The 23,067-nt window shown below is 44.5% G+C and overlaps 1 protein-coding gene across 3 annotated transcripts in view; it reads left to right on the top strand.

The window, feature by feature from the left end:
• Window positions 1-5,726: 5,726 nt before the first annotated feature.
• Window positions 5,727-23,067, top strand: part of LOC139583787 (transcriptional activator GLI3-like) — a 178,805-nt gene continuing 161,464 nt past the window's right edge. For all 3 annotated transcript variants that reach the window (XM_071415242.1, XM_071415243.1, XM_071415241.1), the window contains exon 1: window positions 5,727-6,113. The gene's annotated coding sequence lies outside the window, so the exon portion shown is untranslated. The remainder of the gene's footprint in view (window positions 6,114-23,067) is intronic.

Here is a 23,067-nt window from a genome sequence, read left to right as displayed (position 1 = left end):
TAAGGCCTCTTGCTGAACCAGAGCAGCTTCGTGACGTTGGACAGTCCCCTCGTGGTGGGACAGCATGGGAAAAAAGTCCTGGGTACTGGCTGCCTCTGGGTTCATTTTAAGGGCTCAGTGTTTCTGTCAGGACCCGGTGCGAGAAACAGTCACTAAATCGGCAGAACCCAGAAGATGAGGCAGACACAGCAGTACTAGAGATGGTGGTTTAATAAAAAATAGATATCTTCCAAAAGACAAAGAAAATCCACAAAGTGGTAAAAACAGCAAGGGAAAAATAAACCTCAAAAGACTAATCCAAAATACAAAAGAACAAAACCAGAGAACCTCTGGAAAATCCAACAAGAGAAAAACATATGTTCACAACAAGGCTTGGGCTGGGGCTGGGTGCTAACATACAAACACTGAGCAAAGAACTGAGGAACACACAGGGATTAAATACTAACAAGGGAACGACATACAGGTGCAAACAATAATTAGAGCAAGGGGAAAAACAAAAGGTACAAAAAAGGTGCAATGGGGACATCTAGTGACAAAAAACCAGAACAGTCCTGGCCAAAACCTGACAATTTGACCATGATCCTGCTTGAAGCAACTGCATTTCATTGGTATTTCCCTCCCTTCTTCTTAGTGGAGACCGTGATGCAATTCCCCACTACCATAACTTATGGAGTCAAGATTCCCACATCTGGGGAATTCAATTCGCATGGGGTCAGCACGGCCGAGCTTCGTCCTAGGTGAACCTCTTTCGTAACCAAGGTGTCTCCCCTGCCAAGTAAATATATCAACTGCATTTCTGTGGTGTCTCTACAACATATAGCAATGACAGTGACATGCTCTGTTGTTGTGATACATAAACAGAATGATCTACTGTAGGTCTAGATCTAGATCACGTTGTCCAGTGGTCTACAGATGCGTCCCAAATGGCACCCTATTCCCTTTATAGGGCATTACTTTTGACCAGGACCCATAGGGAATAGGGTGCTATTTGGGATAAAATGACCTCTTGACCACACACACACCGTCAAATCCTGCTTAAATGATTAACTGGGGATTTTGCACATCTTCATTGATTGATACAGAACCTTTAGACCTCTCTTACTACATAATGTCCCTGTATATTGATTGTATATTGATCATACCTAACACTACAGGAAACCTTTTCCCCCTCCTTACCATAACATTAGGTCTCATTCAGAAGGCTGGCCCAGGGGACCAAACGCCCACTTTCCGCAGTGTGACTTTCCTCCTCATAAATCGTCAGTTTCCCTACCATAAGAAGCTAGACACATCACATAATTCCCCTTCATTCGTGAATGGGAGTTTATATTGGGAAAACCCAGAGCAGGTTGAATGTGTAATTGCAGACAGGTAAAACTGTTGTAAGTAGGCTGCTACGTAACCATGTGTACCTACTCTCTGCAATTACTCTCTACTTACCTAATCTAAAGAGGGACCAGGTTAAACATAAGCCTACTTTAGGCTTATCTGAAGTGCGCGTACTCAGGTCGATGGGGCAATCGTAAGGTCTATGGGGTGGTAGTTTGGTAGCCCTCTGTTTGCTAAATACCGGTTTGAGGTCATGGTAACACTCGGTCCTCCCAGGCCTGCACGGGAGAGTGCGTTTTCCCTGGAGCCCGGGACACGTGGAGAGGAAATGGCCCGGTTTGCCGCAATATAGACAGCATCGCTCCCTCATCCGGCGGTCTCTCTCAGCCTGGGAGATGCGTCCAACCTGCATGGGTTCCAGTGGAGTCAGCGGGGATAAAGGAGGAGACTCGGAGCTGGAACCGATAGGAGCTAGGGTGAGAGATCTACGGTTGAGCTCTCTCTCTCTCAGACGCTGGTCTATGCGTGAAGCCAACTTGATCAGGGACTCGAGGTTGTCCGGTGGTTCCCGAGTGGCCAGTTCATCTTGGATGGTGTCGGAAAGACCCTTCAAAAAGCACACTGTGAGCGCCTCGTCATTCCAGCCACTCGCTGCTGCCACCGTGCGGAACTGGATGGCATAGTCCGTCACGCTGCGCCGACCTTGGCGGAGAGTCAGGAGCTGTTTGGCTGAGTCAGGACCGCTGGTAGGACCTTGAAACACTCGCTTGAATTCTTCAGCAAAGGTAGAGTAGCTGGCACAGCAGGGACTTTGGGCATCCCACACAGCAGTAGCCCAGGCTAGGGCTTTTTTCCGACAGCAGGGTGATGATATATGCTATCTTGGACCGGTCGGTGGGAAATGACGAGGGTTGCAGCTCGAAGGAGAGAGAACATTGGGTGAAAAACCCCTTACAAACACTCGGATCACCTGAGAACCGTTGGGGAGGCGGCAGACGAGGTTCAGCCAGGGGGTTAACTGCCACCGGCACTTGAATCTGATGAACTGGAGCAGAAGCGGTTGCAGGAGAAAGTTGATCAGAAATCTGCTTTATGGAAGTCATCATCTCCGACAGAAGTTGAGAATGTCCAGCCATTAAGGCCTCTTGCTGAACCAGAGCAGCTTCGTGACGTTGGACAGTCCCCTCGTGGTGGGACAGCATGGGAAAAAAGTCCTGGGTACTGGCTGCCTCTGGGTTCATTTTAAGGGCTCAGTGTTTCTGTCAGGACCCGGTGCGAGAAACAGTCACTAAATCGGCAGAACCCAGAAGATGAGGCAGACACAGCAGTACTAGAGATGGTGGTTTAATAAAAAATAGATATCTTCCAAAAGACAAAGAAAATCCACAAAGTGGTAAAAACAGCAAGGGAAAAATAAACCTCAAAAGACTAATCCAAAATACAAAAGAACAAAACCAGAGAACCTCTGGAAAATCCAACAAGAGAAAAACATATGTTCACAACAAGGCTTGGGCTGGGGCTGGGTGCTAACATACAAACACTGAGCAAAGAACTGAGGAACACACAGGGATTAAATACTAACAAGGGAACGACATACAGGTGCAAACAATAATTAGAGCAAGGGGAAAAACAAAAGGTACAAAAAAGGTGCAATGGGGACATCTAGTGACAAAAAACCAGAACAGTCCTGGCCAAAACCTGACAATTTGACCATGATCCTGCTTGAAGCAACTGCATTTCATTGGTATTTCCCTCCCTTCTTCTTAGTGGAGACCGTGATGCAATTCCCCACTACCATAACTTATGGAGTCAAGATTCCCACATCTGGGGAATTCAATTCGCATGGGGTCAGCACGGCCGAGCTTCGTCCTAGGTGAACCTCTTTCGTAACCAAGGTGTCTCCCCTGCCAAGTAAATATATCAACTGCATTTCTGTGGTGTCTCTACAACATATAGCAATGACAGTGACATGCTCTGTTGTTGTGATACATAAACAGAATGATCTACTGTAGGTCTAGATCTAGATCACGTTGTCCAGTGGTCTACAGATGCGTCCCAAATGGCACCCTATTCCCTTTATAGGGCATTACTTTTGACCAGGACCCATAGGGAATAGGGTGCTATTTGGGATAAAATGACCTCTTGACCACACACACACCGTCAAATCCTGCTTAAATGATTAACTGGGGATTTTGCACATCTTCATTGATTGATACAGAACCTTTAGACCTCTCTTACTACATAATGTCCCTGTATATTGATTGTATATTGATCATACCTAACACTACAGGAAACCTTTTCCCCCTCCTTACCATAACATTAGGTCTCATTCAGAAGGCTGGCCCAGGGGACCAAACGCCCACTTTCCGCAGTGTGACTTTCCTCCTCATAAATCGTCAGTTTCCCTACCATAAGAAGCTAGACACATCACATAATTCCCCTTCATTCGTGAATGGGAGTTTATATTGGGAAAACCCAGAGCAGGTTGAATGTGTAATTGCAGACAGGTAAAACTGTTGTAAGTAGGCTGCTACGTAACCATGTGTACCTACTCTCTGCAATTACTCTCTACTTACCTAATCTAAAGAGGGACCAGGTTAAACATAAGCCTACTTTAGGCTTATCTGAAGGCGGAAGCCCGACCAGCTAGCTGAGGCACCCCCGGTTCCATCGGCGATGGTACCTGGACCCGACGTCACCAACCAAAACAAAAACCAAAACCCCCTGATGCTTCTTTTAGTGGTGTCAGCATTCTGTGAAGATCAACGGTGGAGACGAGAAGCAGGTACAGGGAGTGAACATTTAATGAAACACGAACATGAAATAGGACAGGACAGCGTCTGGACATGAACACAACGGCATTAATGCTGACACAGGGAACCAACGGAGGAACAAACAGAAATAAACGGGGCAATCAACAAAGGGAAGGAGTCCAGGTGAGTCTAATGAGCAGTGCTGCGCGTAATGATGGTGACAGGTGTGCGTAATTAAGGGCAGCCTGGCGCCCTCGACCGCCAGAGAGGGAGAGCGGGAGCAGGCATGCAGGTTTAAAGAGCTGAGCCACAGTGACCACACTCCAGGTTTAGAGAACTGAGCCACTGTGACCCACACTCCAGTTTTAGAGAGCTGAGCCACAGCGACCCACACTCCAGGTTTAGAGAGCTGAGCCACAGCGACCCACACTCTAGGTTTAGAGAGCTGAGCCACAGTGACCCACACTCCAGGTTTAGAGAGCTGAGCCACAGTGATCTACACTCCAGGTTTAGAGAGATGAGCCACAGTGACCCACACTCCAGGTTTAGAGAGGTAGCAATACTTTAAAGTACTACTTAAGTAGTTTTTTGGGGTATTTGTACTTTACTTTATTATTTATATTTTTGAATTTTTTTACTTTTAATTCACTACATTTCGAAAGATAATTATGTACTTTTTACTCCATACATTTTCCGTGAAACCCAAAAGTACTTGTTACATTTTGAATGCTTAGCAGGACAGAAAATGGTCCAATTCGCACACTTATCAAGAGAACATCCCTAGTCATCCCTACTGCCTCTGATCTGATGGACTTACTAAACACAAATGCTTTGTTTTTAAATGATGTCGGAGTGTTGGAGTGTGACCCTGGCTATCCGTAAAGAAATAAAAACAAGAAAATTGTGCCATCTGGTTTGCTTAATATAAGACATTTTTAATTATTTGTACTTTTACTTTTAATACTTAAGTATATTTTAGCAACTACATTTACTTTTGATACTTAAGTGTATATACAAACAAATACTTTTAGACGTCTACTCAATTAGTATTTTACTGGGTGACTTTCACTTTTACTTGAGTCATTTTCTATGAAGGTATCTTTACTTTTACTCAAGTATGAGTACCTTTTCCACCACTGCTCATGCTTAAATAACATGAATTATTCATAACAGATACTTTATGATTGAATAATATTCATATTCATAGGATGTTTGTATGATTAATGAAATTAACTCATACTAAATAAAACCATACTCATCTTATCCTGCTTATTTATAATGCTGCATTATTGTTTGGGTGAAGAATAAATAGGCCTAAACGCAATTGAATACAGTTTTGTTATAGCCACTGGATTCTGGGCCACTGGTGTTGATGAAACTATTATGAATAACAAGACAATACAGGCACTAAAGATCACAAACTTCATCCTAAATTAGAGGCAGCTAAGTGAACTATGTGAGTATTTGCCGATCCTTTGCAATTTTGTGGGACTGGTACCGTACAACAGTTCATTCGTTCCAACCGTGTCTGCACCGTCTCAGTAAATTGCGGCCCGGAGCAGAGAGGCGAAAGGCAGGGAGGGGGAACGGGGGGAGAATAGAAAGGGAGGGAGGTAGAGAGCGAGGGAGCCCGATCTGAAGGGAGAATACAAGGGAGGAGTCAGGCAAGGGAAAGAGAAGCTGGATTTCCACATTTCACCCTATTCTCTTCGAAAAGCATACTTAATGTAATACCAACAGTCCACGAGTTTTTGAAAACACATGTTTTCTTATTCATACAGGTTTAATATCTGATATCGGGCAGGTATGTAGGGAGGTTCGCGGTATTAGCTCAGTTTTCGCTCTATTCAGCAAACTGTGAAAAGAAGAAAGACGCGGAGAAGAAGGAAAAGTCTGGCAGAGCGGAGTTGGAGTTGCAACGGAGTCACATAGTCACATAGAAGCACATCTGCAAACAAGCGAAAAAAGACTTCACTTACGAGAAGACAAAAAAGTTCAAGAATTATAGGAGGGGAAACATCATTCGAACACGTAAGTGCAAAAAAACACGAGTCATAATGAACTATTTCCTTCGAACATTTTGTGATTTGCTGGCTTTGAACATGTTAAAGAGAAAACAAGTTTATTTCAAAAACTGTCGAGAGGTATCACGTTTAAAATAAATCATAGAAGTCCACAAATCGGAGGGGGGGTGATGATATATAAGCAGAAAATAGTATGAAAACCCAACCTATTCACTAATATACTCACTTGCGCAACATAAGCTACTTTAGACACAATGTAACATGTATACTAACACTACATATTTTGCTGGATGTTGTCTACTTTCTTTAAAGTTACAAGTTGACCCATTGCACATTTTCGAAACTGATGCATTTTCTTAGAAGGTGATAGACACTTGGCAATGGTTCTTATTCCCGTAATTCTGATTTAAAGGTGTGTTTAAAGGTTATTTAATGGAAGGTTTATACATTTTAATTTTGTGTATTGGATACACTTGAATGCAAAAGTAATTGCATTGCTGAGAATTGTGATATTGGCTGAAACTTCTTTTGGAACTTCCAATACTAACACAAAAAACTTCCTCTACTGGACTTTTGCCCAAAGACACGCATGGGAGGCATGCGTATTCACATGTGATCACATTTCAGCAGGATTTTACCATGTTATCGATTCAGTCTCTTATCCATTAGGCATAATATGGGTTATGCCTGGATTGATGTACTATACTTTATAGACTATTGTTCAGAATCACATAGCCTATTCACAAAAAATCTAATGCAACCAACGAAGTCCCTATTTCTACAATCAAACTATGAAAGTAAGCCCACGTTTATTTTACAATGCCATAGGCACAGTTTAACGATTATACAGGCATGTAGACCTATATAATGAGCATTGTAAGGCCCATCGTGTTTGACAATAGAAAATCAACTAGGTTTTATCAAATGAAATGGAACAGTTCACAATAGAAAATTTAATTTCTCTGTTTAAGTAGCCTACACTAGAGGCTACTTTTGGAAAGCCCTTATATTCGCGCGTCCACATTTGGATTACTTTCCCTTAATATTGTATTGACCTGATTTATAATTAGACCTACTTATTATGCTTGGCGTTTTTTTGTTGTCTTTTATCCATTTCGGTTTTTTTTTCGTATGTATTTTTCGGTCAGTTAGGCTATGTATCATGGCAGCGTGCCTTCACATGTGGAGATATTTGTTTTAAACTTTTCCTTCTGCTCCCAGCCAGCTGTTCCACATTTTATCTGCTTGTCAGATTCGGTGTGAGTGACTGGTGGACCGTTTGTGTCTCGGGTTTCACGCCGCTATACAAACGACAAGGGTTCGAGGCGTTTAGCCGTGCGGTGACGGCTCAGACAAACCTTCTTTGACACTTGGCAAATTATTAACGGAGATCTACAGTAACTGGCAGTAAAGGTTTGAATGCAAAACAACAAAATGTTAATAGTTTGTGCAGATTAAAGTTTTTATTTATTTTTAACCTCGGGTTAAGAACATGATCATCTGGACTGGCCAGTTTTAGGCCCCTATGAGATCTCTCTTGTGCTGCGTTTAAGAAGGAAAGAAAAATGACAAGAACATAGGCCTTTAACCCACTAAATTTAGTGATAGTTTTTACGCATATTTTTTTTTTGCATGATCCCAAATCTTTATGCACTATTTTTAAATCATATGCTCAGTATTTAATCATTTAATTGATAATGGAACCCCCCCTCCCCAACTATGTTTTATGAAATAATATTTGGTTAGAGTATGAACATCGAGGAAGCCATAAACCTATATTTTAGCTTAAGTCTCAATATCTCAATAGATTATTGTTCCTAATCAAAACTAGTGTTTGCTAGAGTAATATGGTTCATTGTTATCCTTATCTATCCACGAAACGAAATCTAAATGTCATTTTATCATTAATGCATTTTTGCCTTTCAGGTATGTATTTTAATCAAGAGAAAGTTTTTGGCTTGCAAAAATCCAAATGTTACACCTCAATTTGATAAGGCCTACCTGCATTTTAAAACTATCATCTGTTATTTTATTTAGTGAGGATGCAATGGACTCAATAAACATACTTCAATTTATACATTTCTGGTATTTTGATATTAAGTTTTATTTTTGTAGTGATTCATGGTGGACAGAAAGCTTTATGACAGAGTGCATTTTTCATGATGAATGTGTGATTGCTTACCCCCAGATTTAATGATCACCAAAGCAACATTAAACGTAATTATATTAATTTGAGCTCTGATTAGCCTTAATGGATGGCTGATATTTTCCACGAGAAAACGGTGTTCAGAAATAACCACAGATTGGCTCTAAGTACATGCCTATATGTGTATGGAGCTGGATATATTTTATGATTTAATCATATTAAATATGAATGATATCTGATGAACACACTCAGTAATATAAATATGTATGGCGTTACTGTTTGACATCTCCGAAACAGAACGGAGCTCAGCTAGGGGCTGTAGCTTCACTTGAACAGGTGCAATTTTACAAAACAAGCACTGCATGTCAAATGATTCAGTAACAGTAATAAATACACACAATGTTTAAAAAAGGCTCAATGAAGAAGCCAGTTTTTTTCTTCTTCACCGGCCAACATGAATCAATGCCCGCCTGATGAAGGGAACAGTCTGTAACTCACAGTACCACAGATAGGGAAAGAAAGTCACGGATAACCCGTATCCCTCCCTCCCAATTCCTCCTCAGCCCTTCTGATAGCAGAGCAGCGCTTTATCTCTATATTAGCATACCTTTACATTCAATTATGCATAGCTGCGAAACACCAGGCAGTGATCTCCTGACCTTTCTAACTTGCCCAAAATGGGGCCTGTTACACAAGCAGATGTTAATGCACAAAGATGACACACTATTACCCTTAAATTAAGCGCAACTCAAATCTACTATTCTAGGCAGGCCTCTTGTCTTTAGGCTCTTTTACATCCTAGAGGAAGAATACCTGTTAAAAGGTGTGTATGCATGAGGCCCTAATGACGTCTGTTGTTGTGGTAATGGGACTCAATAAAGACACACTCAGAGGTACCAAGTGTATTGTTCTATGAGGGTAATCTAGGGGAAGTTGATTTAATCTAAGGTAACATGTACCAAGGCTTTTTTGTGTGTGCGTTTATTCACATTTTTGGTTTGTTGTGTTGTGGATACGTCGGTGTGTGGCAGATATAGTGTGTGATTTCTTTTGTGGTACTCCAAGGTTGTTATAGTCGGTCACAGATGTTAATATGATGAAAGGTTTATCTGTGTCTTTCAATGGAGGCTCAACTCTTTAGCAGAGCGCTAAGTACTTCTATCCCACAAACCACAGTTTACATTAGCAGGTGAGGAGAGGCACCGTTACCTCAGCTATTTAGAGCATGTTGGACAGAAATAAATAAACACACTATCACAATGGTTACCCAATCAAAGTTTGGAATCTTTCCCCTAAGTGATTTGATTCGCCAACGCTGCCCTGTGAATATAGACGCTACATGAATAGATGGCCCCCAATAGGAATCCTTCACTTTGATGATTCTGAACTTTGATATATTGGCATCAAATGGAAAAGTTACAGTGGGGAAAAGAAAGAGAACGGAGAGACAGAGAGACATTGAGAGAAAAAAGGCAGCGAGACAAGAGACAGAGGTGTGTGTGTGTGTGACGTGTGAGTGACTCCTTCACCTCCTTGTAAAAAGTTGGGGCCGTGGCAGTATGCCGCTGAGTGTAGTCTACATCAAAGTGTCTGGATGCATTTGCGTGTGAGCGGCGAAAAGGAGGAGGCAGGCAGGCGGGCGCGAGGCGCGGCTCAGCATGAGGGGCTTCTTCTTGGCCCTCCTAATCCCCAGGCCCAGCCATCCCTTCAGGGCATGCCTCAGATCTGGCTCTCCTAGCTCTCCGCATGGACGTACCCAGCCTCTGCCGGCCGATTTAATATGCTATGTGTTCCTGCTCCCCTTCACCTTCACCAGCAGCATCCTAGAGCGGGACCCCATTCACCCCCATTCCCTGATTCAAGGAGTCCCACTTAAGGCACCTTTCACTGGGCACGTCTTTGCACAGTGAGGGGGTGGGTAATCTGATAATAATAATTTGGTGGGTGCTTATATTTGTCACATTTCACACATGTACAAGTGTGTATTAATAAGCATCTGTGAATTGGAAATGTGTATTTTGCATATCCCATCTGCCCCTGAGACACCCTCGGAGAGTGTGGTCACGGCCAGGGTCTGACATTATCAATGGGGACCCTGGAGCAATTGTGGTTAAGTGCCTTGCTCAAGAGCACATCGACAAATTTTTCACCTCGTTGGCTCGGGGATTCCAACTTGCGGCCTTTACGTTACTGGCCCAGCGCTCTAACCACTAGGCTACCTGCCGCTTACAGGGGGATGCGAGAGAGACTCATAGTGTAATGAAATGCATAGTCAGCTCCACACCATACGCAGAGGCTCACAAATGTACTCTTACCCCATATGCATGTTTTTAAAAATGTTTTAAAAATCCAAATGCACCTCTGCATAAAATATCCCCATCATCATCATAGACATAGACACACACACACACACACACACACACACACACACACACACACACACACACACACACACACACACACACACACACACACACACACACACACACACACACACACACACACACACACACACACACACACACACACACACACACACACAGAGAGGAGCGTGCAAGCAGAGTTGCCAGTATTCTTTCTTCAGGAAATAAGAAATGAGAAAAGAAGCCAGAGCTCAAGCTGCCTTACCAGAGGCTGAGTCAGAGTGATGTTTTGTTTTCCAGGGCTTTGGTCTCACACAGACTGGACCAACCAATTAGCCTGGTCAACCCCCCAGAGAGAGAGAATTTAGTCTGGGGGGGAAAAAATGAAGATGAATACAGGAGTGAAGGAGAGCTAGTAGTCCTGGATGACAGGACTGTGAACCCCAGAGTGTGTCAGTGAGTGCCTGCGTTTTCTTTTCCCACACACTCGAGTACAAACGGAGGCAGGTCGCGCCTGGGTGACGACGTCGCTTGACGGCGCTCGTCTCCTCTGTTTGCCATGAGCCGCCGTAAAAGCGTCTTTACGGCTGCGGTGTGAGTATGGCAGCAAAGGGTGAAGTAAGCTGCAGGCCCATTTGCTTGTGGCGGGGCTGTATAAAGTTGAGATGCTGAGCTGGGAAAGTGGTGATGTAGTTCCCGAATTCCCCGGGTTCGGGTCTGTTATTGTTATGTGGCATTGTGTCATGGGCTTGATGGGAGCTAGTTGTGGCATCCGTAAGGGGGCCCGCTCTCCCTCCTCGTCCAGGGAGCGTGGTGATGGCCAGGGGACAGATGAGGCGGCCAGATCACTGTGAACAATGATCTGTCACCTCCACCTCCTCATCCTGGTTTCTTTGTGTATGTGGAAAGCCATGTGTCAGGCTGCTGCACTAAGACACGCACACACTTGCACAGGCTCAGACAGGCGCACACATGCACGCACACACACAGAAGCACTGCCAGAGAGGTTGATTGAAGGGTCTCTGATTATTGTGATTGAGACTGAATGGAGTAAAAAAAAATGTACACCCCAAAAGTGTATGAAAAATGATTTACAATAAGGAAAATACAATAAAATTCACTGGGGAAAATAAATAAATTACTAATATCAATTTCATAAATATCTGTTTGGAATTCTTTAGTTGTATAGCTCATACTGTTCTGGTACACATAACAATGGTAAAGTTGTTTTAATATGTATGTAGGTGCAGTGCCCCATGCTGGCCTGGTTATCTTAGTGAAACCTGGGGGTTGAGGAGGGGGACATGGTTTCAATGTCAAATGCAAATCCCAAGGTTAATACATGCATGAAGTTCAGGCCGACTTTCTCCCTCCCTTCTGCAAACATGTTTAAATGCGTGCCTCATCCCCCCTTCTCCCCCTACCCCTTCACTTCTGTCCTCTGTTGCAGGGATTGTGAACCCCATTCCCCTCTTCTCAAAAGGGGAACACTACTATCGGAGCAAATTTCTTGCCTGACTTGAAAGAAGGCCTCTTTTGTCAGGATGTCATTTGAAGGCTAATCAGCGATAGCGAGAGAGCGGGAAGGAGAGAGAGGGGGCTATAATACTTCTCGCAGGGGTTGGAGGGGCGGAGGGTGTGGACGGCGGTATTCCTCTCCTCTGCTTATTTTTTAGACAAAGCCCAGGTCCTTGCAGGGTGGGAGGGAGGTGGAGGTGGGGGGATCCAGGAGTTTTTAGATCCTTGAAAAGAGAGAGAGAGGGGGGGGTGGGGGGGTGGACTCCAGCCATTTGAAATGATGGTCTGTCATCGAGGCTGCCCTACCTGCCAGAGGAAACCTCAGGGCGGGCCCCTACCCTGCAACGTAGAGACTATTGCCCTATGTACATGGTCATTGAACACTGGTCACTTTAATAATGTTTACATGCTGTTTTACCCACTTCATATGTATATAATGTATTCTAGTCAAGGCTCATCCTATTTACGTACTGGTGTACACATCTTTCTATTCATATATAAATATCCATACTGTCCATACTGTTTATACACACACCATCATATACATATATATATTTATATTCTGGACTCTGACATTGCTCGTTCGGATATTTCTTGATTTCTTTCTTTTAATTATTATTATTTTTTTTTACTTGTGCGCATTGTTTTGTATTGTTTTACATGAGCATTTTTGTCATTTAGCAGACACTCTTATCTTAATGTCCAGTGTTTCTGCACCGTCGTAGCTGGAAACAAAAGCGTTTCACTGCACCTGCGATAACATCTGCAAACGATGTGTACACGGCCAATAACATTTGATTTGATTTACACTACCCTGACTCCGGCAGGTTGGCCTGGGGAATAAAAGTGGGCCTCAAAAATGTATCGAGCAACAAAAATATGAATGTGTATATGTGCCCCTAAACCGTCGTTTGGCTATTTCAGGCCTGACTGGTGTTTTTATTAAGAGAGGTCGACATGCTTTGGAAATATATCTTATTCATGAAGAAAAAAAGCCAGGGCTGGACTTCTCAAAGAATTCATTATGTTCCCCTTTCCCATAAGCCTAGCTGCTCCGCAGGTCCCAGCCGGGCCTCAGAGGACGTTGAGAGTGTCGCGCGACACTGTAAAGCCTCCCTTAGCGAGCAGGGGAGTGCGAAGGGTTCCATTAGTCAAAGGTGCACGGCTGTTTTTTCCCCCCTCCCCAACACTTTCCCGGCTCCGTCCCAAACTCATTGTCTGAGCTAAGGCAGGACATTAGTCACTGCGGTGCTAGTGGAGCCTGCAGGGCAGTGGGACCAACCAATGCTGCTTTGGAGCAGGGACTGCTAGTCGGACGGAGAGAGAGAGAGAACTAGAAGAGAGAGAATGAGTACGGTAGAGTGTGTGAAAAAGAGAAGGGGAGGGAGCGAGAGAGAAAGAAAAGGGAGAATTATTTTTTGTATGGGTGTATGTGTTTGAGAAAGGGAGAGAAAGGAGAGTGTGGAAGAAGGAGAGAGAACGTTAGAGGTGTGGAGTCTATAGCTCTACCTCAGGGCTCAGTATGTAAGCCCCTGTCTTCCCCCCAAAGCTGCTTTCACAAAGAGATTTACAAGACAGGTCTCCGGTGTGCTGCTTTGCCCGCCTGCATCATGTGTGTGTGTGTGTGTGAGTTTGAGAGAGAGAGAGAGTGTGTATTTCTCCAAACTGGGTTAAATTTGCAACGCTAGAAGACATTTTTTCCTGTCTTACATTATCTTAGGTTTTCCTAAATGAGTGGTTCCTAACTGGTCTGTCCTATCCAGAACCAAGGGATGGCATGATATTATTTATTCTACCTGATGAAGGAGGCATGCGAGGTGGTCGGCGGTATCTTTGGTGTATGTATGTTGAGGGGAGTCAGCAGTCACACATCACACATACAAGGGATCCTGTTAGCTTTAGGAATTATTTATAAAGCTTGGCTTTTGTGTGGCTTTATAGTTCCCTGTCTCCTTCCATTACTGCCTATGACTCTACCTGTGCCACCTTCAACCCCAAACAGTCCCTCTGCCACCATACTGAGTCTCAGAGTAGGAGTGCTGACCTAGGATCAGTTTAGCCATTTAGCTCATAGTGAATAAGATCAGGGGTAACTGATCCTCGATCAGCACTCTTTCTACTCTTACACAGTTTATATGGGCTTGTGTTTTTTTATATTCAGAGTTTTTTTAAATGGGTTCACAAGAAGGAGAATAAACAACTGTTGGTCCAATAGTTCCTCTATAGATTTTATTATTTAGTGGAATTCTAGTTGTAGTGACAGGCACAATTTTGAGACTTCAGAGAAAATCACAAAGTTATACCGACCATTACATATGGGCTTGATTACACTGTAATCCAGTAGAGTTTTGTGTGTATTTATACTGAGTCCGGGTGGAAGGTTTAGTGTGTTTGAGATGGTATATGTTAATGTTGCCTTTATTGATACAAGCAGGGATGTGATTATGGTTCAGCTCAGTATATATGAGCAGAGCGCTGATCTAGTTTCCTATTTCTCCCTCTGGCATAGAGATCAATGCAAACCAGCTAACACAGCCTAATAAGCCATTGTGGAAAACATTTACATACATTGAAAATTAAACTGATAAAGTAGATCCATGTCCTAGAGGTAGGAGTTATTGTGCTTGTGAGTGATTAGCTTGAGTGAGTGTGTGTGTGTGAACGCGGGAGAGACCTCTCCCGTGACTGCCAACTAGTCCTGTGTGTGATAGGTGCCAGATTGTATAGCTGCGAGCCAGACTGTCTCTGCCTGTCAGAAAAGAGAGAGAATGAGAAAAGAACAAGAGCAAAGAGAGGGGGGATGATTACAGTACACTGTTCCTCTGATCTGATTCATCACTAACTGTCTCTCATGCAAAGGGTGAACTTATTATCCCTGTCTCAACCTCCAGCACGGTGCCAGCTGCTCACCATGTTTCCCAATTAACCCCCGGCACCCATTTATCTCGCCAATTAAGGCCTCCTCCTCAGCGCTTTTATTTGTGTGTGTTAGCATGTTCACTGGAGCCCTGGGTTGTGTTCATTGTGCACTAAAATAGAATAAAACAGGGAGGGACAACCTGTACCTGCCCAATAGACAGACAAGAAACGCACAATTTGTATCCCGTTGCAAAATGTTTTAAAACGTTTGTGCCCTAATGAATATGACCCTGGTGTGGAGGAATGCAGTGGAGAGGGGGAGGTGAGCGAGTGTTCACCAAGTAGTAAGAGTGTATGTTTAGGAGGTGTCCTAAGCGATGGCTTTACTGCCCCCAGAATTTATTTGAGGCGGCGACGCAAACAGCTGAATGCTTAAACACAGCCAGATGTTAGTTAGCTTCCTGACTGACGACTGCTCCAGGGCACGAGAGGGCTGCCATTGTAAGTCTTCTTCCCCATGTTTATTTGTGGTCTTTTCTTTTGGGAGCCATTTTGGAGCAGTCTGTATGTCCCCTTTGAGTTTAGGGGTAAGTTTTTGTTTCACACTTGGAAATGCTGTGAGTTTTATGATAAGTCATGTGGATGCTATTGCATATCTCATAGGAGTATGGGTTTGAAGAGGATGTATATTTTTTTCACCGGACTCGCAGTAAAAGACTGTGGAATTTCAATTTCAAATTCAGTATTCACTCCAAAGATATTCACTTGTGTGTGTTTTAAAACCTAAAGTACAACCTCAGTAGACCTATATGCCGAGCTCTGGGACATGTGCGTGTGACTGTGTGTGTGTGAGTGTGGGTGCAGCTTACTGACGCTGTGAGAGGGATGTGGGCACGTTGGGGACCGCCATTCCCTCTGTGTGTGTTTGTGTGTGTGGTGTGTGTGTGTGTGTGTGTGTGTGTGTGTGTGTGTGTGTGTGTGTGTGTACAGTATGAGCGAGCAGGCCCTGATGGGGGGGGGGGGGGGCTTTCATGAAAGTGAGAGTGAATTGTTGTCTCCTTACCAACCTAGCTGTGCTGTTGGGAGACATGTCAGCCTTGGGGGATGCTGGCTGAGTGGAGTTGCATGGGAGTCTGACTCCCTCTGTGTCTCTACTTTCTTTGATCTAACACTTCCTCAACCATACTCCTTATACAGTACAGTAGAGTCTCACCCCCCAGCTTCATTGAAGTGTCTTCACCTCTAGCTGAAGTCAGTTGAAGTCAGTGGTCGATGGCGCCGATGGTCTGGGCTGTGTATCTACAGTATCTACTGAATGGAACTTTGTTGAGCGCAAACAGAAACGTCAAACAACAGAATAAAGAAAGTGTTCGCTTTTAACTTGCTCAGCATTGTGGGTAACGGGATCAAGCTATTAGGAACAAGCAAACAAGGGCAAGTAATTACGAATGGAATGTCATGTGGTAATGTCGTTTGTTTTATACATGTGATTGGGGGCATCCGAATGGCGCAGCGGTCTAAGGCACTGCATCTCAGTGCAAGAGTCATCACTACAGTCCCTGGTTCGAATCCAGGCTGAAATACATCTGGCTGTGATTGGGAGTTCCATAGAGCGGCGCACAATTGGCCCAGCATCATCCGGGGTAGGCCATCATTGTAAATAAGAGTTTGTTCTTAACTGACTTGCCTAGTCTGAGACAATAAGAAGACAGTGGCAGAATAAATTCAACCACACATTTGTTTCATTACAAAACCGGAGAGCAACATCTGTCCGGGTGAAGTTCACAAAACATATTGCATGTAACAGTTACATGACCTACAGCACGGTCAAGCAAGGTAATGGTTCTGACATTTTCGGATTGATTTAGAACCACAGAGACTTGAGCCGAACGCGCCGGGGTGGGGGTACCGTCACGTATGCTCTCTCTCCAGGGTTCTAGGTTGCCATGCTCCCGCGTCTCAGCCGGACTGACAGGTTTCCCGCGCCTCAGCAGAGGTGACCGGTCCGCTCCTGATCCCCGGGATCGTCATTTTGGTCGGCTGGAGCCACGTCGGGGAGGGGGTACTGTCTCCTGTGCTCCCTCTCCGGACTCTAGGTCACCAGGCTGCTCGTTATGGTGCACACCTGTCCCCATCGCTATGCACACCTGCGCGTCACCTGGACTCATCACTTTCCTGATTACCTTCCCTATATATGTCACTCGCTTTGGTTCCTTCCCCAGGCGTTATTGTTTCTGTTCCTGTGTCATGTCTGTGCGTTGTTCGTGTTTTCTTGTTTTGTATTATGTTACGTTTATTTATTAAAACACTCGCTCCCTGAACTTGCTTCCCGACTCTCAGCGCACTCGTTACACACCATTTCAACTTCAAAATGTCAACATCATCTAATCACCTATTCTTAGTCTAATACAGTGACAACTAAAAGATACCAAAAACAATTTAGTCTAGTCAACTTAAGCTAAACATGATGTGGCTGTCCATGGTACTGATTTCTGTGTGTGTGTGCAAGGAGAAAAAACATGCTGAATCACCCTACTTGTAGAGAAACGCCAATGCCATCCTCCTCTTTCATGTTGCCTAAACTGTCTGTGACTCTGTCATACAGTACACGCTTTTAGTTTTTCTTGTCCTAGGCTACCTGGCTAAAATACTTGCTCACCAGCCTAACTTCCTTTCATGGGCGCATCGGCAGGCCAGCTAGTTAACATTAGCATACCACATCTAGCTACATGTTGAACTTCCATCCTCTCAGGCTAGGGGCATGATGTATTAATTTATGGTTGGATCAGAATCACCGTTATAATCATTGGCCAGTACGGCGTATTAAGTCCAAGTAACGGCGTATTAAGTCCTCCATCCATGGCTAAATTAGGAAAGGGGTGATTTTAGCTAGCGAACTAGCCACCAGAGGACAACAACACAAGGAGTTGCAACAATTAAAGTTTTTTTTCTGTCAATAATGACGCTTGGCTTGTGATGTGATTGGTCAGTAGCCAAATCCGAACTGGCTTCCCTTGACACTTTTGTTTGGTGTGCCAGGACCATTCATAGCTGTGTTCACTCAGTTTAGCGCAACGCTGATTGGCTATTACACTTCTTTTTTTTTATCAAGGGAGGACAAATGCTTGCTGGCTTCCCTGGCATTCATACTCTTTCTGATCAGACTGTATCAGATAGATACCCTGCACAAACTGACACAGAAGGGAGCTGTTTTGTTCGCTCGGATGCTTTCTCCGGTGAGATACATTCAGCAGGCTCTTGCGAATTGAAGGAAATTTATGAAACATAGAGAGACAAAATGAACAGTTTAGTATTTACTTTTTTTTTTTCTTGGTACATTTTTTGGGGAAGCCTGGCTTCCCATGGCATCCATGGATACACGTCACTACCCCCTATATTTCCGCTGTCCATCACTGCCATGTTAAATTAATATTAGAGCTCTCATAACATGCAGATAGCATGAGCACTCACCAGGTAGAGGCAGAGGCTGTTTGAAGGTATTTCTTAGGCATATGGGTCCTGGTCAAAAGTAGTGCACTAAAAAGGGAATAGGGTGCCATTTGGGACCCAGCCTCAGTCTCAGTGGGTCCAACTGATAAAACAGAATTATCAGAATCGCATGTTGTCTGTAGTGTGGAATGTATGACTCAATAGCTCTTTGGATGTGAGCCCACCCCTCAGACAGGGAAAGAGGTATTAAAGCCATGCCTTTCCTACTTTTTCACTCCCTCCATCTGTTCATCCTCTCCATCTTCCTCCATCCCTCCCTCACATTCAATTGTGCAAGGGCCTAATTCATTGCATTTTGCAATGTGATGGCATTCCTTTATTTTGCCCTCCCTTTCATCCTCCCTTTATCGCCAGAGAGCCAAACACCAGTGCGACTTCATCTCGCCCAATCATCCTCCCTCTAATACGCTTTAAATGGAGCGGCCGCGAGGGCCCGGACGGAGAATTAATAAGAGCCAATAAAGCGCTCTGACGGGGCATGTCGGTGAGTCTAAGTAAACATTATGACTTCTTGAGGGGGGCATCGGGGGTTGTTGCGACTTGATGAATCATTGCGTAGCTCAGCGAGGGCTAATTTCTCACTTAGCCGTCCTGATGGGGCCTACCTAATAGGGCCCTTTACTGCCTGCTTTGGCTTGCTGATTGTCTGCTTCATGGGTTGATTATTGTGCTGTATTATTATCACGCTGCCCCCTGGCTGTTGTTCCACCACGTGCCCCGCAATGGCCCCGCTCTGTCATTAATCACTTCATTCACTACCCTCCTCTCCTCCACTCACTCTGGTCTGTGTTGTACTGTTTATACCACTGACACAGAGGAAGGAAAGAGCGGGGGGTGGAGGAGAGAAAGGCAGCAAGAGAGATGGGTGAGAGCAAGAGAGAGGGAAATGAAGGAAAGAAAGGACAGAGAGAGGGAGGGAAAGAAAAATACAAGAGATGAGAAAGAGAGTGATGGAAAGATGGGAGGGAAAATAGACAGAGACAGAGGGAGAGTAGGAGAGCCCAGAGGGAACATGGGGAGTGTAGAAATGAGAGAGGGGCCACAGTAACTTGTGGCTCAGTCTCGTAACAGACAGACAGACACTGTCTGGGGGACATTGGACCAACACCTCCATCACTCCACTGGAACTGACTCAATCTGCATCCCAAATGGCGCCCTATTCCGTTTGTAGTGTACTGCAAAGGGAATAGAGTACCATGTGGGACGCAGCCTGTTTCAGGGAAAAGGATGCCATTTGGGATACACACAGTGTGTCCAGCTGTATTATTTGACCATACAGTATGTCCACTATGTAAGTACAGTGCACTATCTTGGGAAGAATGCCATTGCCTGCTCAATGCAATGATACAAGTTTAATGATATGAACAGAGGTTGTATGCAGACATTGCATTGAAGAATAATACAGTATAAAGATATGAATGGGAGTTTTACTGTATGTGGACATAAACTCAGCAAAAAAAGAAACGTCCTCTCACTGTCAACTGCGTTTATTTTCAGCAAACTTAACATGTGTAAATATTTGTATGAACATAATAAGATTCAACAACTGAGTTATAAACTGAACAAGTTCCACAGACATGTGACTAACAGAAATGGAATAATGTGTCCCTGAACAAAGGGGGAGTCAAAATCAAAAGTAACAGTCAGTATCTGGTGTGGCCACCAGCTGCATTAAGTACTGCAGTGCATCTCCTCCTCATGGACTACACCAGATTTGCCAGTTCTTGCTGTGACATGTTACCCCACTCTTCCACCAAGGCCATTTCTGGGGGGAATGACCCTAGCCCTCACCCTCCGATCCAACAGGTCCCAGACGTACTCAATGGGATTGAGATCCGGGCTCTTCGCTGGCCATGGCAGAACACTGACATTCCTGTCTTGCAGGAAATCACACACAGAACGAGCATTATGGCTGTTGGCATTGTCATGCTGGAGGGTCATGTCAGGATGAGCCTGCAGGAAGGGTACCACATGAGGGAGGAGGATGTCTTCCCTGTAACGCACAGCGTTGAGATTGCCTGCAATGACAACAAGCTCAGTCCGATGATGCTGTGACACACCGCCCCAGACCATGATGGACCCTCACCTCCAAATCGATCCCGCTCCAGAGTACAGGCCTCGGTGTAACGCTCATTCCTTCGACGATAAACGCCAATCCAACCATCACCCCTGGTGAGACAAAACCGCGGCTCGTCAGCGAAGAGCACTTTTTGCCAGTCCTGTCTGGTCCAGCGACGGTGGGTTTGTGCCCATAGGCCGGTGATGTCTGGTGAGGACCAGGCCTACACGCCCTCAGTCCAGCCTCTCTCCTCTCTCAGCCTATTGCGGACACTCTGAGCACTGATGAAGGGATTGTGCGTTGCTTGTGTAACTCGGGCAGTTGTTGTTGCCATCCTGTACCTGTCCTGCAGGTGTGATGTTCGGATGTACCGATCCTGTGCAGGTGATGTTACACGTGGTCTGCCACTGCGAGGACGATCAGCTATCTGTCCTGTCTCCCTGTAGCGCTGTCTTAGGCGTCTCACAGTACGGACATTGCAGCTTATTGCCCTGGGCACATCTGCAGTCCTCATGCCTCCTTGCAGCATGCCTAAGGCACGTTCACGCAGATGAGCAGGGACCCGAGGCATCTTTCTTTTGGTGTTTTTCAGAGTCAGTAGAAAGGCCTCTTTAGTGTCCTAAGTTTTCATAACTGTGACCTTAATTGCCTACCGTCTGTAAGCTGTTAGTGTCTTAACGACCGTTCCACAGGTGCATGTTCATTAATTGTATATGGTTCATTGAACAAGCATGGGAAACAGTGTTTAAACCCTTTGCAATGAAGATCTGTGAAGTTATTTGGATTTGTATGAATTATCTTTGAAAGACAGGGTCCTGAAAAAGGGACGTTTCTTTTTTTTGTTGAGTTTACTTGATTAGACATCTCAAGATCTTTATGAATGTGAGTAGTTGTATGTGGAGACATGGAGAAAAGGCCTCCTGTAAAGGGGGAGGGATAGAGGGAGGGAATTATCTGGTCCCCAGGGCCATGCAAGGAGACCCTCTCTCAAAGCCTTACCTGGTCCCTCTACAGCCCCCCCTACTATCCCTCTGCTTTATCCTACTCTCCTCAAAGTTTGTGTGTGTGTGTATGTATGTATTAGTGTTTGTGAGTTTTTCACAAAGGAATTCCTCTGCTTCCCCTCATGCAGTCCCTGGGGTCCCCTCTCTTCTTGATGCTGAGCACACACACGTGTAGATGGAAAGGCACACACTCTCAAATACAGTACAGAGCATCTCTCCCTCTCTCTTTGACACAGGCTGAAAAACCTATCGTGAAAAACACACTCATATATATATACAAAGCAAAGCACAGGAGGGATGTGTACAGTAGGTACAGTGGTTTTAGTTTTTGTGGTGTCTTCCAAAGTGTTGTGTGAATTGTATCTTCATAGGTTGGGGCTGCCTTTGCTAAAGAAGAGAGGCCCATTGACAATACGACCCTCACTCTTTCCTCCACTTTGAGTTCCATGCGGTCACTTAACCCAATTTAACAGAGGCTCAAAGATTCAAAGTGGTGAATTTTGAACCGAATGGCTAGGAGTTAGAAAAAGAGACAGAGATTTATAATAATTGTATAATAAGCATTGTTGTGGCATTCAAATCAAGATGGGCAAACATTTTAAGGGCCCACGTACTTGTTGAGGATTTACGGACAAATGATGGCTCAAGTTTTGGAAAATGTATTGTATTTCTTTGGCTGCTGCAGTGTATTTTAGCTGGATATCAGTTTGCAATTGTTGGGTTTCTGCTTGGAAACGAAATAGCTGAACGAGCATCTTTTCCCTCTTTCATGCCGTTTTCAAGGAGTGCAGAAAGTGTATAGAACAAACAAAGACTCTGTGGCATCGTGGGGGGAAATGAATCGAATCAAGAGTACAAGCGCGAGAGAGAGCAACCAAGTACCACAACCACTCCACCATGGGAAAAGGACTGACTGCTTTTTCTATTGTTTAGGTCTTGGGGACTTTTTGGTTCCCAGTTGCTCTTAGCTCTAGCATAGTACTAGCATAGTACACAAGTTCTACTAAAACAGAGGAAAATAAATACATAAATAAGCTAATGAGCAGAGGGTTGGGTGAGTGGGGAACGCTGGAGGAACGCCGGAGGTTTCCATTGTGGCCCGCCTCTTTATTTGCCCCTTATCTACTGGGTAGCAAGCGCAAAAGAGGCCTTGTGTAAGCATTAAGATTACATCGTGTGGTTTTGTTACCCAGGAATGTAAGATGTACTCCACTCGTTGCTGTGTGACACGACACATGGTCCCTCGCCAGTCCTCCAAAGCATCTTAAGTGGAGAGGTCTGGGAGACGGAGGCGCGCAACGAGGATAATCGCATTAGCTCCGCCGAAGCCACCAATGGGCCCGCGTTGTTGCACTGTTTGTCCTTGAAAACAAAATGTAAAGCAAGCCTCTCTCTTGTTCACTTTGCAGTCGCACCTCCCCACTCCCAAATAACTGCACAATATTGATACTTAGGACAAAAAGCCCCAGTTTTGTGGAAATTATTCCTCTTGAATGTATCTG

Source organism: Salvelinus alpinus, chromosome 8 (genome assembly GCF_045679555.1).
Source record: "Salvelinus alpinus chromosome 8, SLU_Salpinus.1, whole genome shotgun sequence".
Classification (NCBI taxonomy): Eukaryota; Metazoa; Chordata; class Actinopteri; order Salmoniformes; family Salmonidae; genus Salvelinus; species Salvelinus alpinus.
This window is presented reverse-complemented; position numbering and strand designations above follow the sequence as displayed.